Source organism: Podarcis raffonei, chromosome 16 (assembly GCF_027172205.1).
Source record: "Podarcis raffonei isolate rPodRaf1 chromosome 16, rPodRaf1.pri, whole genome shotgun sequence".
Lineage (NCBI taxonomy): Eukaryota > Metazoa > Chordata > Lepidosauria > Squamata > Lacertidae > Podarcis > Podarcis raffonei.
In genome coordinates this window covers 4,583,758-4,599,415 of record NC_070617.1, presented here as the reverse complement: position 1 = coordinate 4,599,415, position 15,658 = coordinate 4,583,758, and the positions used below count along the sequence as shown (strand labels likewise).

The 15,658-nt window shown below is 49.3% G+C and overlaps 1 protein-coding gene across 2 annotated transcripts in view; it reads left to right on the top strand.

Annotated features, from left to right (window-relative positions):
- Positions 1-1,291: 1,291 nt before the first annotated feature.
- The window catches only part of ADAMTSL4 (ADAMTS like 4), an 86,284-nt gene continuing 71,917 nt past the window's right edge, over positions 1,292-15,658 (top strand). Inside the window, exons 1-2 of one of the 2 annotated variants that reach the window (XM_053369900.1) lie at positions 1,292-1,741; positions 3,391-3,505. The gene's annotated coding sequence lies outside the window, so the exon portion shown is untranslated. The remainder of the gene's footprint in view (positions 1,742-3,390; positions 3,506-15,658) is intronic. The other variant, XM_053369901.1, reaches the window with a different exon arrangement.

The following is a 15,658-nucleotide window of genomic DNA, read 5'->3' as shown; positions in this document are numbered from 1 at the left end:
GTAAAGGCTTGCCTGAACAAAAATGTTTTTAGTGCACAATGAAGGTGCCTGCTGGACATCAACAGGCAGGGTGTTCCAAAGACCGATTTCTTATGTTATTTTTGCGTTAAATGGGTAGTGTGAATGCAGCCCTGGTTTTCAACCTTGATGACAATGGGGTTCTTAATTTGCCCCAGTGGGAGAGAAGGTGGTTAGCAAACAAGTCCTGAGAGACCACAATCTGTTTGGAAAGATTGGTGTTAAATCCATCTGCAGAAACCGACAGCACAATTATGCCCAAACGAATCTTGGGGGAGGGAGGAATCTATGGAAATAATAATTTGGACGGGCTTGTAGCCAATGCTAGTCCTAGTCAGAGGAGACCCAATGAAATTCATGGGCACGTCTTCACTTTACTCCATTGATGTCAATGGGCTGCATCTCTGACAAGTACATCTAGTTCAGTATTGTTTACACTGACCAGCAGCAGCAGCCGCTCTCCAGGCTTTCAGGCCTTACCTGGAGTTGTCGGAGGAACTGAACCCAGGGCCTTCTGCATGCAAAGCAGGGGCTCAATCATCTGAGCTTCGGCCTTTCCCCCTTTAAAAATACAATTAAGTTTCTGGTCCTCATTGTTCTGATTAATGGGCTGATTTAAACAGGATCGCAGACCTACTGAAACAGACAACAATTTAGCCACGTCCATAAATTCCAATGGGCCTACTCTGAGCAGGAACTTTAAATGGCTTTAAAAGCTGTCCGCAATGGTTTTCAAACTATTAAACCGAATCCCAACCCCTATTCAACTTAAGTGCTTATGGGCAATCATTGTGGGATGGGATGGAAAACAAGCAATGGTTTTTTAAAAACTATTTGCAATGGTTTTTAAAAAAGCGTTAAGCTGAATCCCAGCCCCTGCTTAACCATTTACAAGCAACCATTATGGGATGCGAATCTAGCAGGGCTTCTGAGCCATCACCCAGCTGTTCCCTTCCAGCCAGATTCCAATCGGAGTTTTTATCCTGAAGTTGTTCCATTCAACGCCCATTCCTTTTACTTTCTGTTTCTGATGGTGGGGAGAGGGGGGGTTCCTTTCTCTCTCCCCCCCCTGCCATCCTCAGCACCACCCTGGACTATATATTAGCCTGGCAAGGGGGGAAGGAAGGAGGGGCCGGCCAGGAGCAGAGAAAGGGGTGGAGCTACAGGATTGGGGGGGGCGTGGTGGGAGGGAGGGAGGTGTTGCCAGAGCGAGGAAGGGAGAGGAAGAGTGAAGGATCGATGAATTTGAAAAGGGGAAGGGGCCAGAGGCAGGCCAGGGAGGGGGGCGGCTTGGGGGCAAAGTGACCGAGCAGGAGAAGGAGGGGGGCAGAAAACACGGAGAAGAGACAGTCTCTGCGTCCAGTCCAACCTCTCTGCCTGCCATCTCAGCCCCCAAGTTTTCCTCCCGCTTCCCCGGGAAAACAAGACTGCCTGGGACCACCAACAGAGGTGCAGAGAGTCCAGGAGGGAGGCGGAAAGTGGGGAGGGGGAAATCTCTCTTTGCAAGCCCTTCTTGGGGTCCCCCCAAAAATCTGCAGCCCAGCCACGCGCTCTGTCCTGGAAGAGGCTGGAAGAGGAGGAGCGGCAGCAACAACAGACTTGGATAAGACACCACTGCCCCACTCCCTCTGGAGAGAGAAAGAGAGAGAGAGAGAAATCCATCAGGTTGGGGAAGGCAGGAGAGCTACACCAGGAGAACTTCCACCTGCTTCCAGGGGCTCAGGTGAGTCTTGTTTCGCTTCCCTCTGCAGCTTTAGCCTGGGGTGCTATCATAGGAAGACTTCAAGGCAGGGGACACTGCAGACATTCCCCCACCTCCCCAAAAAAGTCTTAACTTTGGAAGTACAGGGGTACCTCTGGTTACGTACTTAATTCGTTCCGGAGGTCCGTTCTTAACCTGAAACTGTTCTTAATCTGAAGCACCACTTTAGCTAATGGGGCTTCCCGCTGTCACCGCACGATTTCTGTTCTCATCCTGAAGCAAAGTTCTTAACCCGAGGTACTATTTCTGGGTTAGCGGAGTCTGTAACCTGAAGCGTCTGTAACCCGAGGTACCACTGTAAAGGAATGGAACTTCCCTCCTCACTGACGTCCCCCTTCCGTTTACTTGCATTCAGGAAAGTTGTCAAGTCATTATTATTCTGAGCTGATATTTCGGTTGGGGTGGGGCGCAATATACCTTCATGAAGCCTTCACACTGTTTTTCCTAGCTGCCGCCTGAGAGACAGAGTTTTGTTTTTAAAGCTGCTCTTTACGAAACTCACGTTATTGTTGCGACGAGGAAGGGCAGGTGGGAAGTTTGACGTGATAATTGTGTGACTATATAACCCTCTGAAGAAAGAAAGGGAGGGAGGTGTATCGGACCTTGAAGTCCACATTCTAAACTGATCTCACCAAATCTCTGTCTCTGTAGCTCCCTCCCTTCTTGCTATGGGCATCTATCTATCTGCTCCAAAGTCCTCTGCCCACATTTCCCCGCTTGCCCCCATATCGCATTTCTAAATTCCGCCTGCCTGTCACTCAAACGCTCTTCTTGACTTGCTCTTCCATCCACGCGTCCAACTCTTTTATCCTTCAGCCATCCCTCGCTGGACGGCTCTGATTCTCTGCCCATCGCTCCACCAGTTCGCTAAGCCGGACTGCTGTCGAATGCGCTCCTGTCCGGGGCTGTTCTGAGTAGGATTGCAGCCCTGGGGATGGCAATTAAATTCCGTTTGCATTCCGACGAGGAGCTACCCAGTTTGCGCTTCTCAAAACCCGGTTAGCCTTTGAAATTTGCGGTCCTGCAAATTTCAAAAGACGCGGTTTCCCGCGGAACAACGCGCACTGAAATGCACTTGTGCATCCCCAAAAATGCATGCGTCTGTGAAGATGCCGTACAGATGAAAACATTAGGGGAATTTGCTTGTGAATCAAAACTGCATGCAGAAATGCGTGTCTCAGGAGAAATTCTCCCTCAAGCAGTGGCAAATTTTTCACAAGGATTGAAATGCGGAATTTAAGACTGGCGAAATGAGCGAAATGGGACTGATTTGTCACTCCCTAGACCAGGCTCCCTGGGGTCTTTAATCCTAAGCTTTGCTCTGTGGTGTTGGTAATTCCTACGGAGCCAATCTGTTATTCTCTCTTCTACTCGTCTAGGTCTGGAGCTATCTACTGAAATGTCCATTTCCCTGTTCTCTCACTTCAGTGTCGACATCCTTGTCTGAGGTTAACTTTCCTTTCCTGACCCCCTTTCAAAATCTAAGCTTGTGTCTCTTCCCACCTTGGAGACACGCTATTCCTCTCTTGACAGCCTTCCTGAATTTTCCGCCTTCGGCTTCCTCAAAATTTTGACTCTTCCTCTTCATCTATCTATGTTCCTTCCGCTAGATCACCTGCACATTTAAAAAGACAGGCGTCCATCTGTCCATCCTACAGCCAAGACGTTACCTGCCTCTGCTGTTTTTCTGAACTCAGCTCTTGACTCCAGACCGATGGCCAGGAGGTTAGTGCACTTTTAACTAAGCAAAAAAAGAAAAAAGAAAAAAAATCAATTGTGGTTTTATTTATTTACCCGCTTGATTTAAATTTGGGGCAAGGAAAAGGTGGCTGAGGTCAACCCTGTGGTTGAGAAAGTGCAGGGTGATTGTGGTTTGTTTTGCAGTTGGGGAGAGCACTCTGCAGATGCTCAGAGGTACAGTCTTCTGAGGAGTCAGACCGAAATGATATCCAGGGCCGAATTCACCCCATCAGCAATGGTGGTGGTTGCCACTGTGGAGTGTTTTAACTTTATGTCAAAGTTTTTAAAACTGGGTTGCGGGGAGAGAAGGGGGCTCCGTTCATGTCTTGCGATGACATCGTGGTTTGGAAATAGTTTGGGTGCGATCCAGCAGTGGCTCAGGACAATTTAAGTCCTGTTGGCTTCAGAGGGCGAGTCAAATCTTTCCGATTTAAATCAATGAGACTTTCTTCTTTCTTTCGTTCCTTCCGTCCTCCCCACCCCCTTGTTCCTCGTGCCTCTGCGTTTTGAATAATTTTGGCTTCGGACCACCCACGACAGAGAATGCTTAAAAAAGAGAGATAAATGTGGGGAAGGAGTTCAGTGTGGCAGATGAACGGTGACGGCGGGCTTGTAATGTAGGTAGTCGTATCGCATGCAGATCTTCCCAAACCGAGCTGCCCTTTTAGGGAGAGAGGAAATGGCCTATTTTTATTTATTTTATTTTGCAGAGAATCAGGCCCTACCTAGAACTCAATATTACCAACACTATCTCCAAGGTTTCAGGCAGAGAGTTGTCACCTGGAGATTACGGGAACAGAACTTGCGAACTTTTCGCGAGCGAATTGTGCACTCTGCCAACTGAGTTTTCTATTTTTTCAAAAGCCCCCTTTTTATAGCGCCTTGTCAAATGGTGTGCTCTCGTTACCATTGTCTCTCCTCTGATCGCCAGAGGTTAGTAACCTGATAGGGGAGAGAATGACATTCCTCAGAGCTTTGGAAAGCCTAAAGCAGCTGATTTTAATATGTGTGTGTGAGGGGGTGCGTCCTCTCCCCCCCCCCAAGTACTTTTCCATCCAAGCCTGAGAAAGTAGGTGGAGACGTTTGCGTACAGTACTTGCATTCTTATATAAGAATCCAAGAACTGCTGGATCGCTGGTGTTCGCTGAGCCCAGAGCGAGGCTTCGGGTGATGGTCAGCCGGACGATTCCAAGAATCTCACAAGGAAAGCAGGAAAGCAGCTCCCTTCCCTCATCGTATTTCCCCCCCCTGTTCCCCAGTGCTGTAGAGATAGACTGCCACTGCACCTGGAGGTTTCACTCATCTATCGAGTCTTTAAAGGGCCGTATAAAAATCTCTCTAATAAAGAGTTGACACAGGTGGCGCTGTGGGTTAAACCACAGAGCCCAGGACTTGCTGATCAGAAGGTTGGCGGTTCAAATCCCTGCGACGGGATGAGCTCCCGTTGCTCGGTCCCTGCTCCTGCCCAGCTAGCAGTTCGAAAGCACGTCAAAGTGCAAGTAGATAAATAGGTACCGCTCCGGTGGGAAGGTAAACGGCGTTTCCATGCGCTGCTCTGGTTCGCCAGAAGCGGCTTAGTCATGCTGGCCACATGACCCAGAAGCTGTACGCCGGCTCCCTCGGCCTATAGAGTGAGATGAGCGCGCAACCCCAGAGTCAGTCACAACTGGACCTAATGGTCAGGGGTCCCTTTACCTTTACCTTTAAGAAAGAGTTGGGTGAACCTGCCACTTTATCTCGGCTTCGCATTCCCCTCCCCGCCAGCCTTTCTTAAGTTTCTTTTGAACCATTTCCAGCATCACTTTGCAAACCATTTTTAAAATAAAATATTCTTATTTGCAACGGATTTATTTTAAAAGCCATTGCGAAAGCTTTCCGATCTTTTAGCATTTGTGTCTCCAGCGGCTGCCCCTAGATCTCAGGTTTGGGACCTGAAATTTGAGGTTCTGGGATACACCTGACTATCTGGGCCCAATCCGGCTGAGCAAAGAGGAAGCGTGTCTGCTTGCATTTAACCGCTTCCTGTTGTCAAAGGCTCCATTATTAACTATCCCTTTTTCAGAGCTGGAGGGGGGGACACACACACACAAACAAATATTTGGCATTCTTTTCATCCAATGGCTCTGTGGAAGAAAGCAACGGGGTTTGTGTTTGTGAGAAAGACTGTTTACCACCAGCAATATCATGTTAACAAGGTCTTGGGGCCGACCCAGCTGGCTTAAGTGATTGCATAGTGCAATTTCCATGCGTGTTTACTCAAAAGTCAGCCCTGCCGAATTCAGCAAGTCCTAAGGGAGCAGGCCACTCACTGGTCACTAACTGAGCCAAAATTGCGGTTTTACTCCTGATGTGTAAAGCCATAAAGGCTAGAGATGGAGGCATGGTTCTGAATGGGTGTGACCAAAGACAGGGGCAATTCTAAATGGGTGTGGCCAAAAACAGGGGAAGTTCTAAATGGGTGTGGCCAAAGACAGGGGCAATTCTAAATGGGTGTGGCCAAAGACAGGGGCAGTTCTAAATGGGTGTGGCCAAAGACAGGGGAAGTTCTAATGGGTGTGGCCAAAGACAGGGGCAATTCTAAATGGGTGCGGCCAAAGACAGGGGAAGTTCTAAATGGGTGTGGCCAAAGTCAAAGGAGGGGTTCTGAACAAGCATGGTCAAAGTCTGAGAGATGATTCTGAATGTAGTTTATTTTTTATTTATTAAATTTCTATACTGCCCTTCATCCAAAAATCAGTGGGCGGTTTACAATATGAAAACGCAAAAGTATGTAAGTCATAATAACAAATGAAAAGAATACAGTTTAAAAGGCTAGAGATTGTTCGCCAAAGGCTTGGGAGAAGAGGAATGTTTTCCCCCGGCACCTAAGTAATGAAGGCATCAGGTGCGCCTTCCTCGGAAGAGCATTTCACAAGTGGGGAGCCACTACAGAAAAGGCCCTGCTGTTGCCCTCCAGACCTCTTGTGGAGAAGGCACACAAAGAAGGACTTCAGAAGATATGAGGGTCTGGGTTGGTTTTATATGGGGAGAGGCGGTTCTTGAAGTATTGTGTGGGGTGTTTCAATAGCTGAGCTTTTTTTAGGGAATCCCCAAAGTTGTTGAGCTTTTCTTACAAAAAGCGCCGCTTTCCAGAAATTCCCAACGGATGTCAATTCTGCCTTTGAAATCTCATATGCCAACCCTAGTACTGGGGTCCGGAGCCTCATAAGAGGTCAAAACCAGCACTTTGAATTGGGCCCAGAAACTAATTGGCAGCCAGTGCAGTCGAACCAGGATCGGTGCAATATGCTCAAACCATCTTGCCCTGGTGAGCAACCGAATTCTGCACCCGCTGAAGTTTCCGAACCGTCCTCAGGGGCAGCCCCGCGTAAAACGTCTTGCAGTAATCTAGCCTAGGGATTACCAGAACATAGGCAACAGAATGGGTCTGGCCCAAGACAGAGGGGTGGTTCTGCATGAGATGGAGGGGTGAGGTCTCGTGTAGTCTGGTGGCCTTCCTTCACCTACCTGCCCCTTCCCATCTCGTTACGCAAACGAGATCAAGCCGGTGATTTTCCACGATGATTCCTGCCACTCTGGAATTCCCTTCTGGGGGAGGGCCTCCCAGATTGAGCCTTCCCAGCGCCGCCCCATCCGCCAAGCTCCTACTTATATCAAAAGCCTTTTGTCTGCCTGTCTTGTGTGTGTTTTGTTTTAAAGGAGAATCGAAAATCTTTCACGGGTATCTGTGGCTTTGTGGCTTGGCGGGAGATCACTCAAGAACCTAGCACTGTGGCGGCGAATTCCTTGAGCTCCGAGGGCGTTTCGGGATTAGATGTTTTAGCAGTTCCAGGCTTTTTGTATATAATTGCAGCATATATGTTTGGCTGTGGGATTTTGCCCAGAGAGAAGCTTTGGCTGCCATGCTGGAGTGTACAACGCACGTAGAAAAGTGATATATCAACACTGAGAAAAGGGTCCAAGACCAACATTCCTTATGTGTGTTTGTTTCGCCGCTTAACATTGCTGAAGTTAAGGACGACTCTCCCAGCTTTTAAGCAGTGCAGGCCGTGATTGTTCTAGAAATGTAGCCCTTGAATCTTTGGCAACATGCTCACCACATGGAAATCCTGGGAACTTTAGTTTGTTAAGGGTGCTGGGAATTGTAGCTCAATGAGGAGTCAACCACAGCAACCTGGATTCTTTGGGGAAGCCATATGTTTAAATGCAAGTTGTGCGGACATGGCGTTTGTTATGCTGAGCAGTTCCGTAGTACATATATATATTTCTATCCTTTGTTTTGAATCACACACAGGCCACCACACACCCTCCTTTTGCAGACTGGTTAGGGAGGTGTATTGTTGATGTCACAGAGCCTTGCCAATAGGTCCTCATCACAGCTGTAACACAAATGTGGCATAGAAGGAATCTGCTTTTCAACCAGAAATCTGGTTGAATTTTCATAGGGAACAATGGCGAGCCACAAGCCTGAGGGTCTCTCCTTTGCACGAGTCCTTCAGAGGCGACTTGCTGCTGTCCCTGAATTGTGGCTAGAATCATTGAGCTGTTGCTCATTTCAAAAACTCTTGCCAGAGATTCCCTTGAAACTTCCTGTATTTGCCCTAGAGGTTGTTAATTTTGCAGAAGCAAACATGGCCCTTCTAGATTGATGTCTGCGCTGAAAAACTTATCCACTGGTTTGTGCAGCCTGATTGCTGCTACTTCAGGAACTGATGGATTAGCACTCTAAATATGCCTAGAGGAACTAACCAATATAACAGCTCAGGACTGAGTCCTGGCACAGGTTCTGGGGCCAAATCCTGAAGTCATTCATCCCTGCACCATAGATATAGTGACGGTGAAGACAGAGAAATGATATAAGGGATGATTTGCTTGCCTGATGCACAGTTTGGAGAATCAGAAACGAGCTATGGGCTTCTAAACCAGCAGTATTTTTCCAATTCATTTATGGAATTACTTCCGGCATTATCCGCAAACCACCTTACCACCGCCCGGTAGTGGCTGAGCAGTTTGTCACGGTTTGCAAGCGGCGTGCTGTCTCTTCCAGCACAACTGTTGGCAATAATAATAAAAAAGAGTTCAGTTCCAGGTTGCAGGAGGGGAGGGGAGGGAAAAGATGGGTAATGTTTTCCAGGTATAAAAAAAACCACCCTGGTGCAGAGCCAGGGTGTGTGTGTTTGGCTGACACGTTGAAAGCAGTTGCGACGCAGTGGAAGAATTGCTTGCCTCCCCTTTTCGCAGCCTCCCTGGGTGTCTGTCGCCTGAAGGGATGAGCAAGCCTTTGGAGAGACCTGCCCAGGTGCAGCAGGGTGATTTAGGGAGCACAGGCAGAAAAGCCCAGTGGGTGTCTGTATGTTGGACAGAGAGGAAAGAATCAAGGAGAAGATGAAAACAGCGTCTCCAACACAATTGGTTACAGTTATACCTCAGGCATAACTGTAACCAATTATACAGTTATACCTCAGTTATACCTGAGGCAAGGGACGTGGGTGGTGCTGTGGGTTAAACCACAGAGCCTAGGACTTGCCGATCAGAAGGTCGGGGGTTCGAATCCCCGCGACGGGGTGAGCTCCCATTGCTCGGTCCCAGCTCCTGCCAACCTAGCAGTTCGAAAGCATGTCAAAGTGCAAGTAGATAAATAGGTACCGCTCTGTCATGAAGGTAAACGCTGCACTGGTTCACCAGAATTGGCTTAGTCATGCTGGCCACATGACCCGGAAGCTGTACGCTGGCTCCCTCGGCCAATAAAGCGAGATGAGTGCCGCAACCCCAGAGTCGGCCACGACTGGACCTGATGGTCAGGGGTCCCTTTACCTTTACCTGTACCTCAAGCTGAAGTTGCTTCAGGTTGAGCGTTTTCGGGTTGCGCTCTGCGGCGACCTGGAAGTAACGGAACGCGTTACTTCCGGGTTTCGCCGCTCGTGCATGTGCAGCCGGTCAAAATGACATCACGCGCATGTGCAGAAGCGGCGAATCGCGACCCAATCGGAAGCTGCGCCTTGGTTTCCGAATGTTTTGGACCATATGGTCATCCAGATTGCTGTTTCTACCTTGTTCCTGTTTTGTGTCCTCAGGTTGCTTCAGGTTCTTTCTGTCTGTGCATCAACAAGCAGTGCCAGAAATAAGTTCCCGGACAAGATTTGTTATGTGTGTGTTGTTGGTTATTATGAATATATGAAGAGGTTTCTGCACCACAGCCTTAGGATCAAGTTCTTTGACTGCAAGGTCTGGGGAGGAAAAACTTGTATGACATTGAAGAGATTTGTTCCCCAAAAGCAGAAATTTAAAAGGGCCAACTCTCTTCTAGCTTGCAAAATATTAATAATAATAATAATGGGGAAATTTTTAAAATTTGTGGAATGCTCTCTCCGGGGAGGTTCGGCTGGCACCTTCCTTATACACCTTTAGGCACCAGGTAAAAACTGTTCCTCTTTAACTAGGCTTTTGGCTGATTGACATTCAATGCCCTTTTAAAACATGTTTTTATTGTGCGTTTTGTGTTTTTATATTGTGATTTTGTGTTGCAACCACCCTGAGACCTGCAGGTATAGGGTGGTATATAGATATTATTATTATTATTATTATTATTATTATTATTATTATTATTTAATTATAAATGGCCTGGTCGCTTGTAGCCATTGCTGAGTCACCACTGGTGACTAGGCAAGTCAAAAGCCCTGGAGTGTATTTGACATTTCCATGCACGTGAAATGACAGAACTCTTACTGCTGCGCCCCAGCCAAAGGGAAGGGATGGTTTTGACCCAATTTTGTCTGTGTGTGTATTTACATGGGAGAAACCATTACTCATTACATTGGCCATGGGTCTCTCTCTGTGTGCTTGCCAGTTGCTCTGTAACAAAGAATATTCCTTTCCCTTCTCCATCCTCTCTGAAGTTTGCTGCTGCATTAGGTTGCTTAACCCTCGATTCACACCCGTGCCCTACCACTGTTTGCATTCGCGCCGTCCGGTCCCTACGGGGAAGGAAGCTTTGGCTGGTCCTCAAGCCTTCCTTTAGAGCGCAGCAGCAGCGATGAAGAGCGCTCGAAATTCTCCCTTTCCCTCGACGGAGAGCGAAAGAACAGCCCTCATTGCTTCATCGGTTAACAATGAACAGATGGACAATCACAGCTGGACGGGGAGCCTCCCATCTGCAGGAATTGTTGAGCGGTGGAAAAGAGAATCACAGGCTCACTCAGAACGTTTCTTGGCCCCGCCATGAGAACGTAAGAAGAAGCCCTGCTGGATCAAGGCCAATGGCCCGTATAGCCTAGCCTCCTGCTCTCACGGGAGCCGAATGCCCTTAAGAAACCTAGGAACGCAGATAGACTGCCTCTGGACCTGGAGGTTCCATTAGAACATAAAACGAGCCTGCTGGATCAAGGCCAATGACCTACATAGACCGGCATCCTGTTCTCACAGAGGCCACCCGGATGCCCGGAAAACCCGCAACTGGGAAATCCCATCACAAGAGCCCTTTCCCCACTGTGGCTTTCAACAACTGGGATTCAGCAGCATTTGTTGTTGTTTAGTCGTTTAGTTGTGTCCGCCTCTTCGTGACCCCCTGGACCAGAGCACGCCAGGCACTCCTGTCTTCCACTGCCTCCCACAGTCTGGTCAAACTCATGCTGGTAGCTTCGAGAACACTGTCCCACCATCTGGTCCTCTGTCGTCCCCTTCTCCTTGTGCCCTCCATCTTTCCCAACATCAGGGTCTTTTCCAGGGAGTCTTCTCTTCTCATGAGGTGGCCAAAGTCTTGGAGCCTCAGCTTCAGGATCTGTCCTTCCAGTGAGCACTCAGGGCTGATTTCCTTCAGAATGGAGAGGTTTGATCTTCTTGCAGTCCATGAGACTCTCCAGAGTCTCCTCCAGCACCAGAATTCAAAAGCATCAATTCTTCGGCGACCAGCCTTCTTTATGGTCCAGCTCTCACTTCCATACATCACTACTGGAAAACCAGAGCTTTAACTATACGGACCTTTGTCAGCAAGGTGATGTCTCTCCAACTGAGGAGGCAGAGAATAGCCATCAAGACTAGTAGCCATCAATAGCCCTCTCTTCCTCCGCAAATTGGTATAATCCTCTTTTAAAGCCGAATAGGTGTGCAACTATTACTGTATCCTGTGGGAGGGAGTTCCAAAGTTCCATGCCGCACGAAATAAAAGGTAAAGGTACCCCTGCCCGTATGGGCCAGTCTTGCCAGACTCTAGGGTTGTGCGCTCATCTCACTCTATAGGCCGGGAGCCAGCGCTGTCCGCAGACACTTCTGGGCCACATGTCCAGCGTGACAAGCTGCATCTGGCGAGCCAGCGCAGCACACGGAACGCCGTTTACCTTCCCGCTGGTAAGCGGTCCCTATTTATCTACTTGCACCCGGAGGTGCTTTCGAACTGCTAGGTTGGCAGGCACTGGGACCGAACGACAGGAGCGCACCCCGCTGCAGGGATTTGAACCGCCGACCATGCGATCGGCAAGTCCTAGGCGCTGAGGTTTTACCCACAGCGCCACCCGCGTCCCCTGCCGCACGAAATACTTTATTTTAACATCCACAAATTCTAGTGTTACGAGAGAGGAAGAAAACACATTTCTCAGACCCTCCAAGTGTTCCTATTTTCCAGGGACGTCCCTGATTTAGAGAAGGTTTCTGATTTGATCCCAGAATGCCCCGCTTTCCCTGAGGATGTCCCTATTTTCATTGGATAAATATTGGAGGGTACGGCATTATCCGACCCCCTAGCCGTCTGAAGACAATCCTGTTCCATGTTTTTAAAGGCAGCTCCCACATCTGAAAAGGCTAGAATGGTGTGGGTTGGGACACCTCTGCAACTCTCAAGGTTTCTTCAAGATTTAAAATATATATATATTCTTTTTTGCAAGAGAGAGAGAGACTGAATGCCTGTATTAATTCCTTCTCCCACAGGCTGGTGGGCTCCGGAAAGCACCAGCCTTCCAAGGGTTAAGACCCCAACCTTTTATTTTAGGCCCTAATCCTGCGCGCAAACCCTTTTAAATCCCTTTCCTGTGTCAGCTTGAAGCTAGCACGGAAAAGAAAGGAGATCTCTTTTCGCAGGAGCTAAAAAAACGAAGCACACCAAACCGATTGTGACTCTCTTCCTGACGTCCTTTCCAAAACCAGATTTTTACCCCGGCACCTTAATCTTTCATCAAGTTTTTATTATTATTATTTAAGAAAAGACATTGATCCAACAGCACACCTTTTGTGCGAAAGCACCGTGCCTTAAATAAATATGTGTGCTTGAACAAGCGCCACCTGTTGCGTTTCTGCCTGCTCAGCAGCTGTTAAAGGAATGGAGCCTTATGTCTGCTATCCCCCCCCCCTCCTTCAGTGAGCACACAGTGGTAAGCTGGGCAGAAAACATGACTCAGGTCCCCCCCCCCCGGAAATGCTGAGTCAGATCCAAAAACAGAAGCCCCGCCCCTTGACCCACAGGGCTCCGCCTCTCGCCTGATGTACCTCCAGGAAGGCAATAGACATTTCCACAGACCTCATTCCAGCATTCAAGGCGGGAGGGAATCCAAGCTGGTAGCAGTCAATGGCTCCTGTGGAAGTGAGTTCCACAGTTCAGCTATGCGCTGTGTAAAGGACTTTCTTTTACCTATGACCCATGTACCTACGGGACCTCCTCTCCTGGTATGCCCCACGGAGGACCTTAAGGTCCACAAATAACAACACTTTGGAGGTCCCAAGCCTCAAGGAGGTTAGACTGGTCTCAACTAGGGCCAGGGCCTTTTCAGCGCTGGCCCCGCCGTGGTGGAACGCTCTGTCACAAGAGACTAGGGCCCTGCAGGACCTGACATCTTTCCGCAGGGCCTGCAAGACGGAGCTGTTCCGCCTGGCCTTTTGGTTGGACTTGGTCTGACGCCTGTGTTTCCCTCCCCTTATGGTCTTGATTTATCAGCTACTTTAAAATGAGGCTGCATTTTAAATTGCATTTTATCCTGTATTTTAAATTGTCCCCCGCCCCTCTTTCCCCGCATTATGTTTTTACTGTGAATTTTATTGGTGTTAGCCGCCCTGAGCCCAGCTCTGGCCGGGGAGGGCAGGGTATAAATAAAATTATTATTATTATTATTATTATTATTATTATTATTATTATTATGTGAATCTTCCATGATCAGCTGCATTGGATGCCCACGAATTCTAGTGCTAAGAGAGAGGAAGAAAACTTCTCTCTTTTTCCACTTTCCATGCATAATTTCCAAAACTTCCATCCTGCTGCCTCTCGCTCGCCTTTTCTCCAAATTAAGAAGCCCCAAGCACTTGACGGATCGGCTTGCCCTTTCCTGAACCTTTTCCCAAACTCCCCACTTCCATTTTGAGGCAAGGCTCTTTTTTCCTCCCAAAAGGGACCTCAAATTCCAGGGAATTGCCGCGCCCTGGCAGGATCGCAGTGGCGCAAGTATGAGAAAGGCATTTGCCAAGGGATGCGATCCGCGTGGGGAGGAGACGTCGCTTGCCAAGACCTCTGGCCTAGCTGGCAAGTCCCTTCAGAGAAAGGCCGTGTCCTGCTGGCTTCTTCCTCCTCCTCCTCCGAACGTCGACGCCGGTCTTCTGGGGTCCCTCGGTAGCCGTCACACCAAAGCGTGACCAACGGAGGTGAGCTCTGTCAGCCGGCCTGGACGCCTCCACCCCAAAAAACTCCTCATTCCCTGCGTAGGTCGGCAAAGCTTGGCTCCCCAAGGACGACAGGATGAGCTGGAATGTTCCAGCCGAGCGAGGAGCACGGATCGGAGCCTCTCCGAAGGCTCTCCGTTCCAAATTTTGCTTTTTAAGACTTCTTGTGGCGTAATTCCTCCCAGCTCATCAGCCGCTCGTTCTGGCAGAGATCCCGAGTTCTGGAGCAGGTGTCTTGGGGGGGGGTATCTCCTGCACCTGGAGGAAGAGGGGGTCTTCAACATCCCATAATACACCAGGCTGGAGACCGAGCCACCCAGGCTGCGCCAGATTCGCAGGCCCTCTCCCCATCGCCAGCAGGACGCGTCTGTCAGAGGGTCGGACTAGGCAGACATGAGTTCGAATCCTCACTCGGCCGCAAAGTGCACTGGGTGTGACCTTGGAGTGGGGCGGCCAGTCACTGCCTCTCAGCCCAACCTGCCTCGCAGGGTTGTTGTGGGGGCTAAATGATGAAGGGGAGAACCACACATGCCACCTTGGAGGTGGGGTGCAAATGCAATTGACCGAGCGTTCAACCTCCAGGCTGCCGGCTGCCCCCATTCACCCAGAGCAGCCTTGCCAGCAGAATAAAGGTAAAGGTAAAGGGACCCCTGACCATTAGGTCCAGTCGTGACCGACTCTGGGGTTGCGGCACTCATCTCGCTTTATTGGCCAAGGGAGCCGGCGTACAGCTTCCAGGTCATGTGACCAGCATGACTAAGCCGCTTCTGGCGAATCAGAGCAGCGCATGGAAGCGCCGTTTACCTTCCCGCCGGAGTGGTACCTATTTATCTACTTGCACTTTGACGTGCTTTTGAACTGCTAGGTTGGCAGGAGCAGGGACCGAGCAACGGGAGCTCAGCCCGTCGCGGGGATTCGAACCGCCGACCTTCTGATTGGCAAGTCCTAGGATCTGTGGTTTAACCCACAGCGCCACCGTGTCCCTCCAGCGGAATAGGAGACCCTTAATCTCATGGGTCACGGGTTCGAGTGCCACGCAGAGCAAAAGATTCCTGCATTGCAGGGAGGTGAGCTAAATGGCGCTTGTGGTCTTCTCCAACTCTCCAGCACTACGCTTCTATCCCCATGCAAACATTTTCGGCTCCTGTGAGCCAAGGAAACGGTGGCTTGAGGGGTCAGTGGGGGGTGCTCAGGAAATGCCCCCCACCCAGTTGAAAACAAGTTTGAGAAATGTGGCATTGGGAGAGGACAGGACCTTTCAGCGGTAGAGAAACTGGTTTGCATGCAGAAGGTATCTTTCTTCAGAAACATGAGGACTGGAACCTTACTTTATTTTTAGATAGAGGGCCATTGTTCAGTGCTGGGACATCCACGCTGCATCCAAGAGGTGCCCTTTTATCGCTTTGATTGATTGCTGGAAACTGCAGGAGGGGAGAGTTGCTCTTGTGTTCGAATCCTGCTATCAGATTTCCCACCTGGTTGGCCACGGTGAGAACACAATGC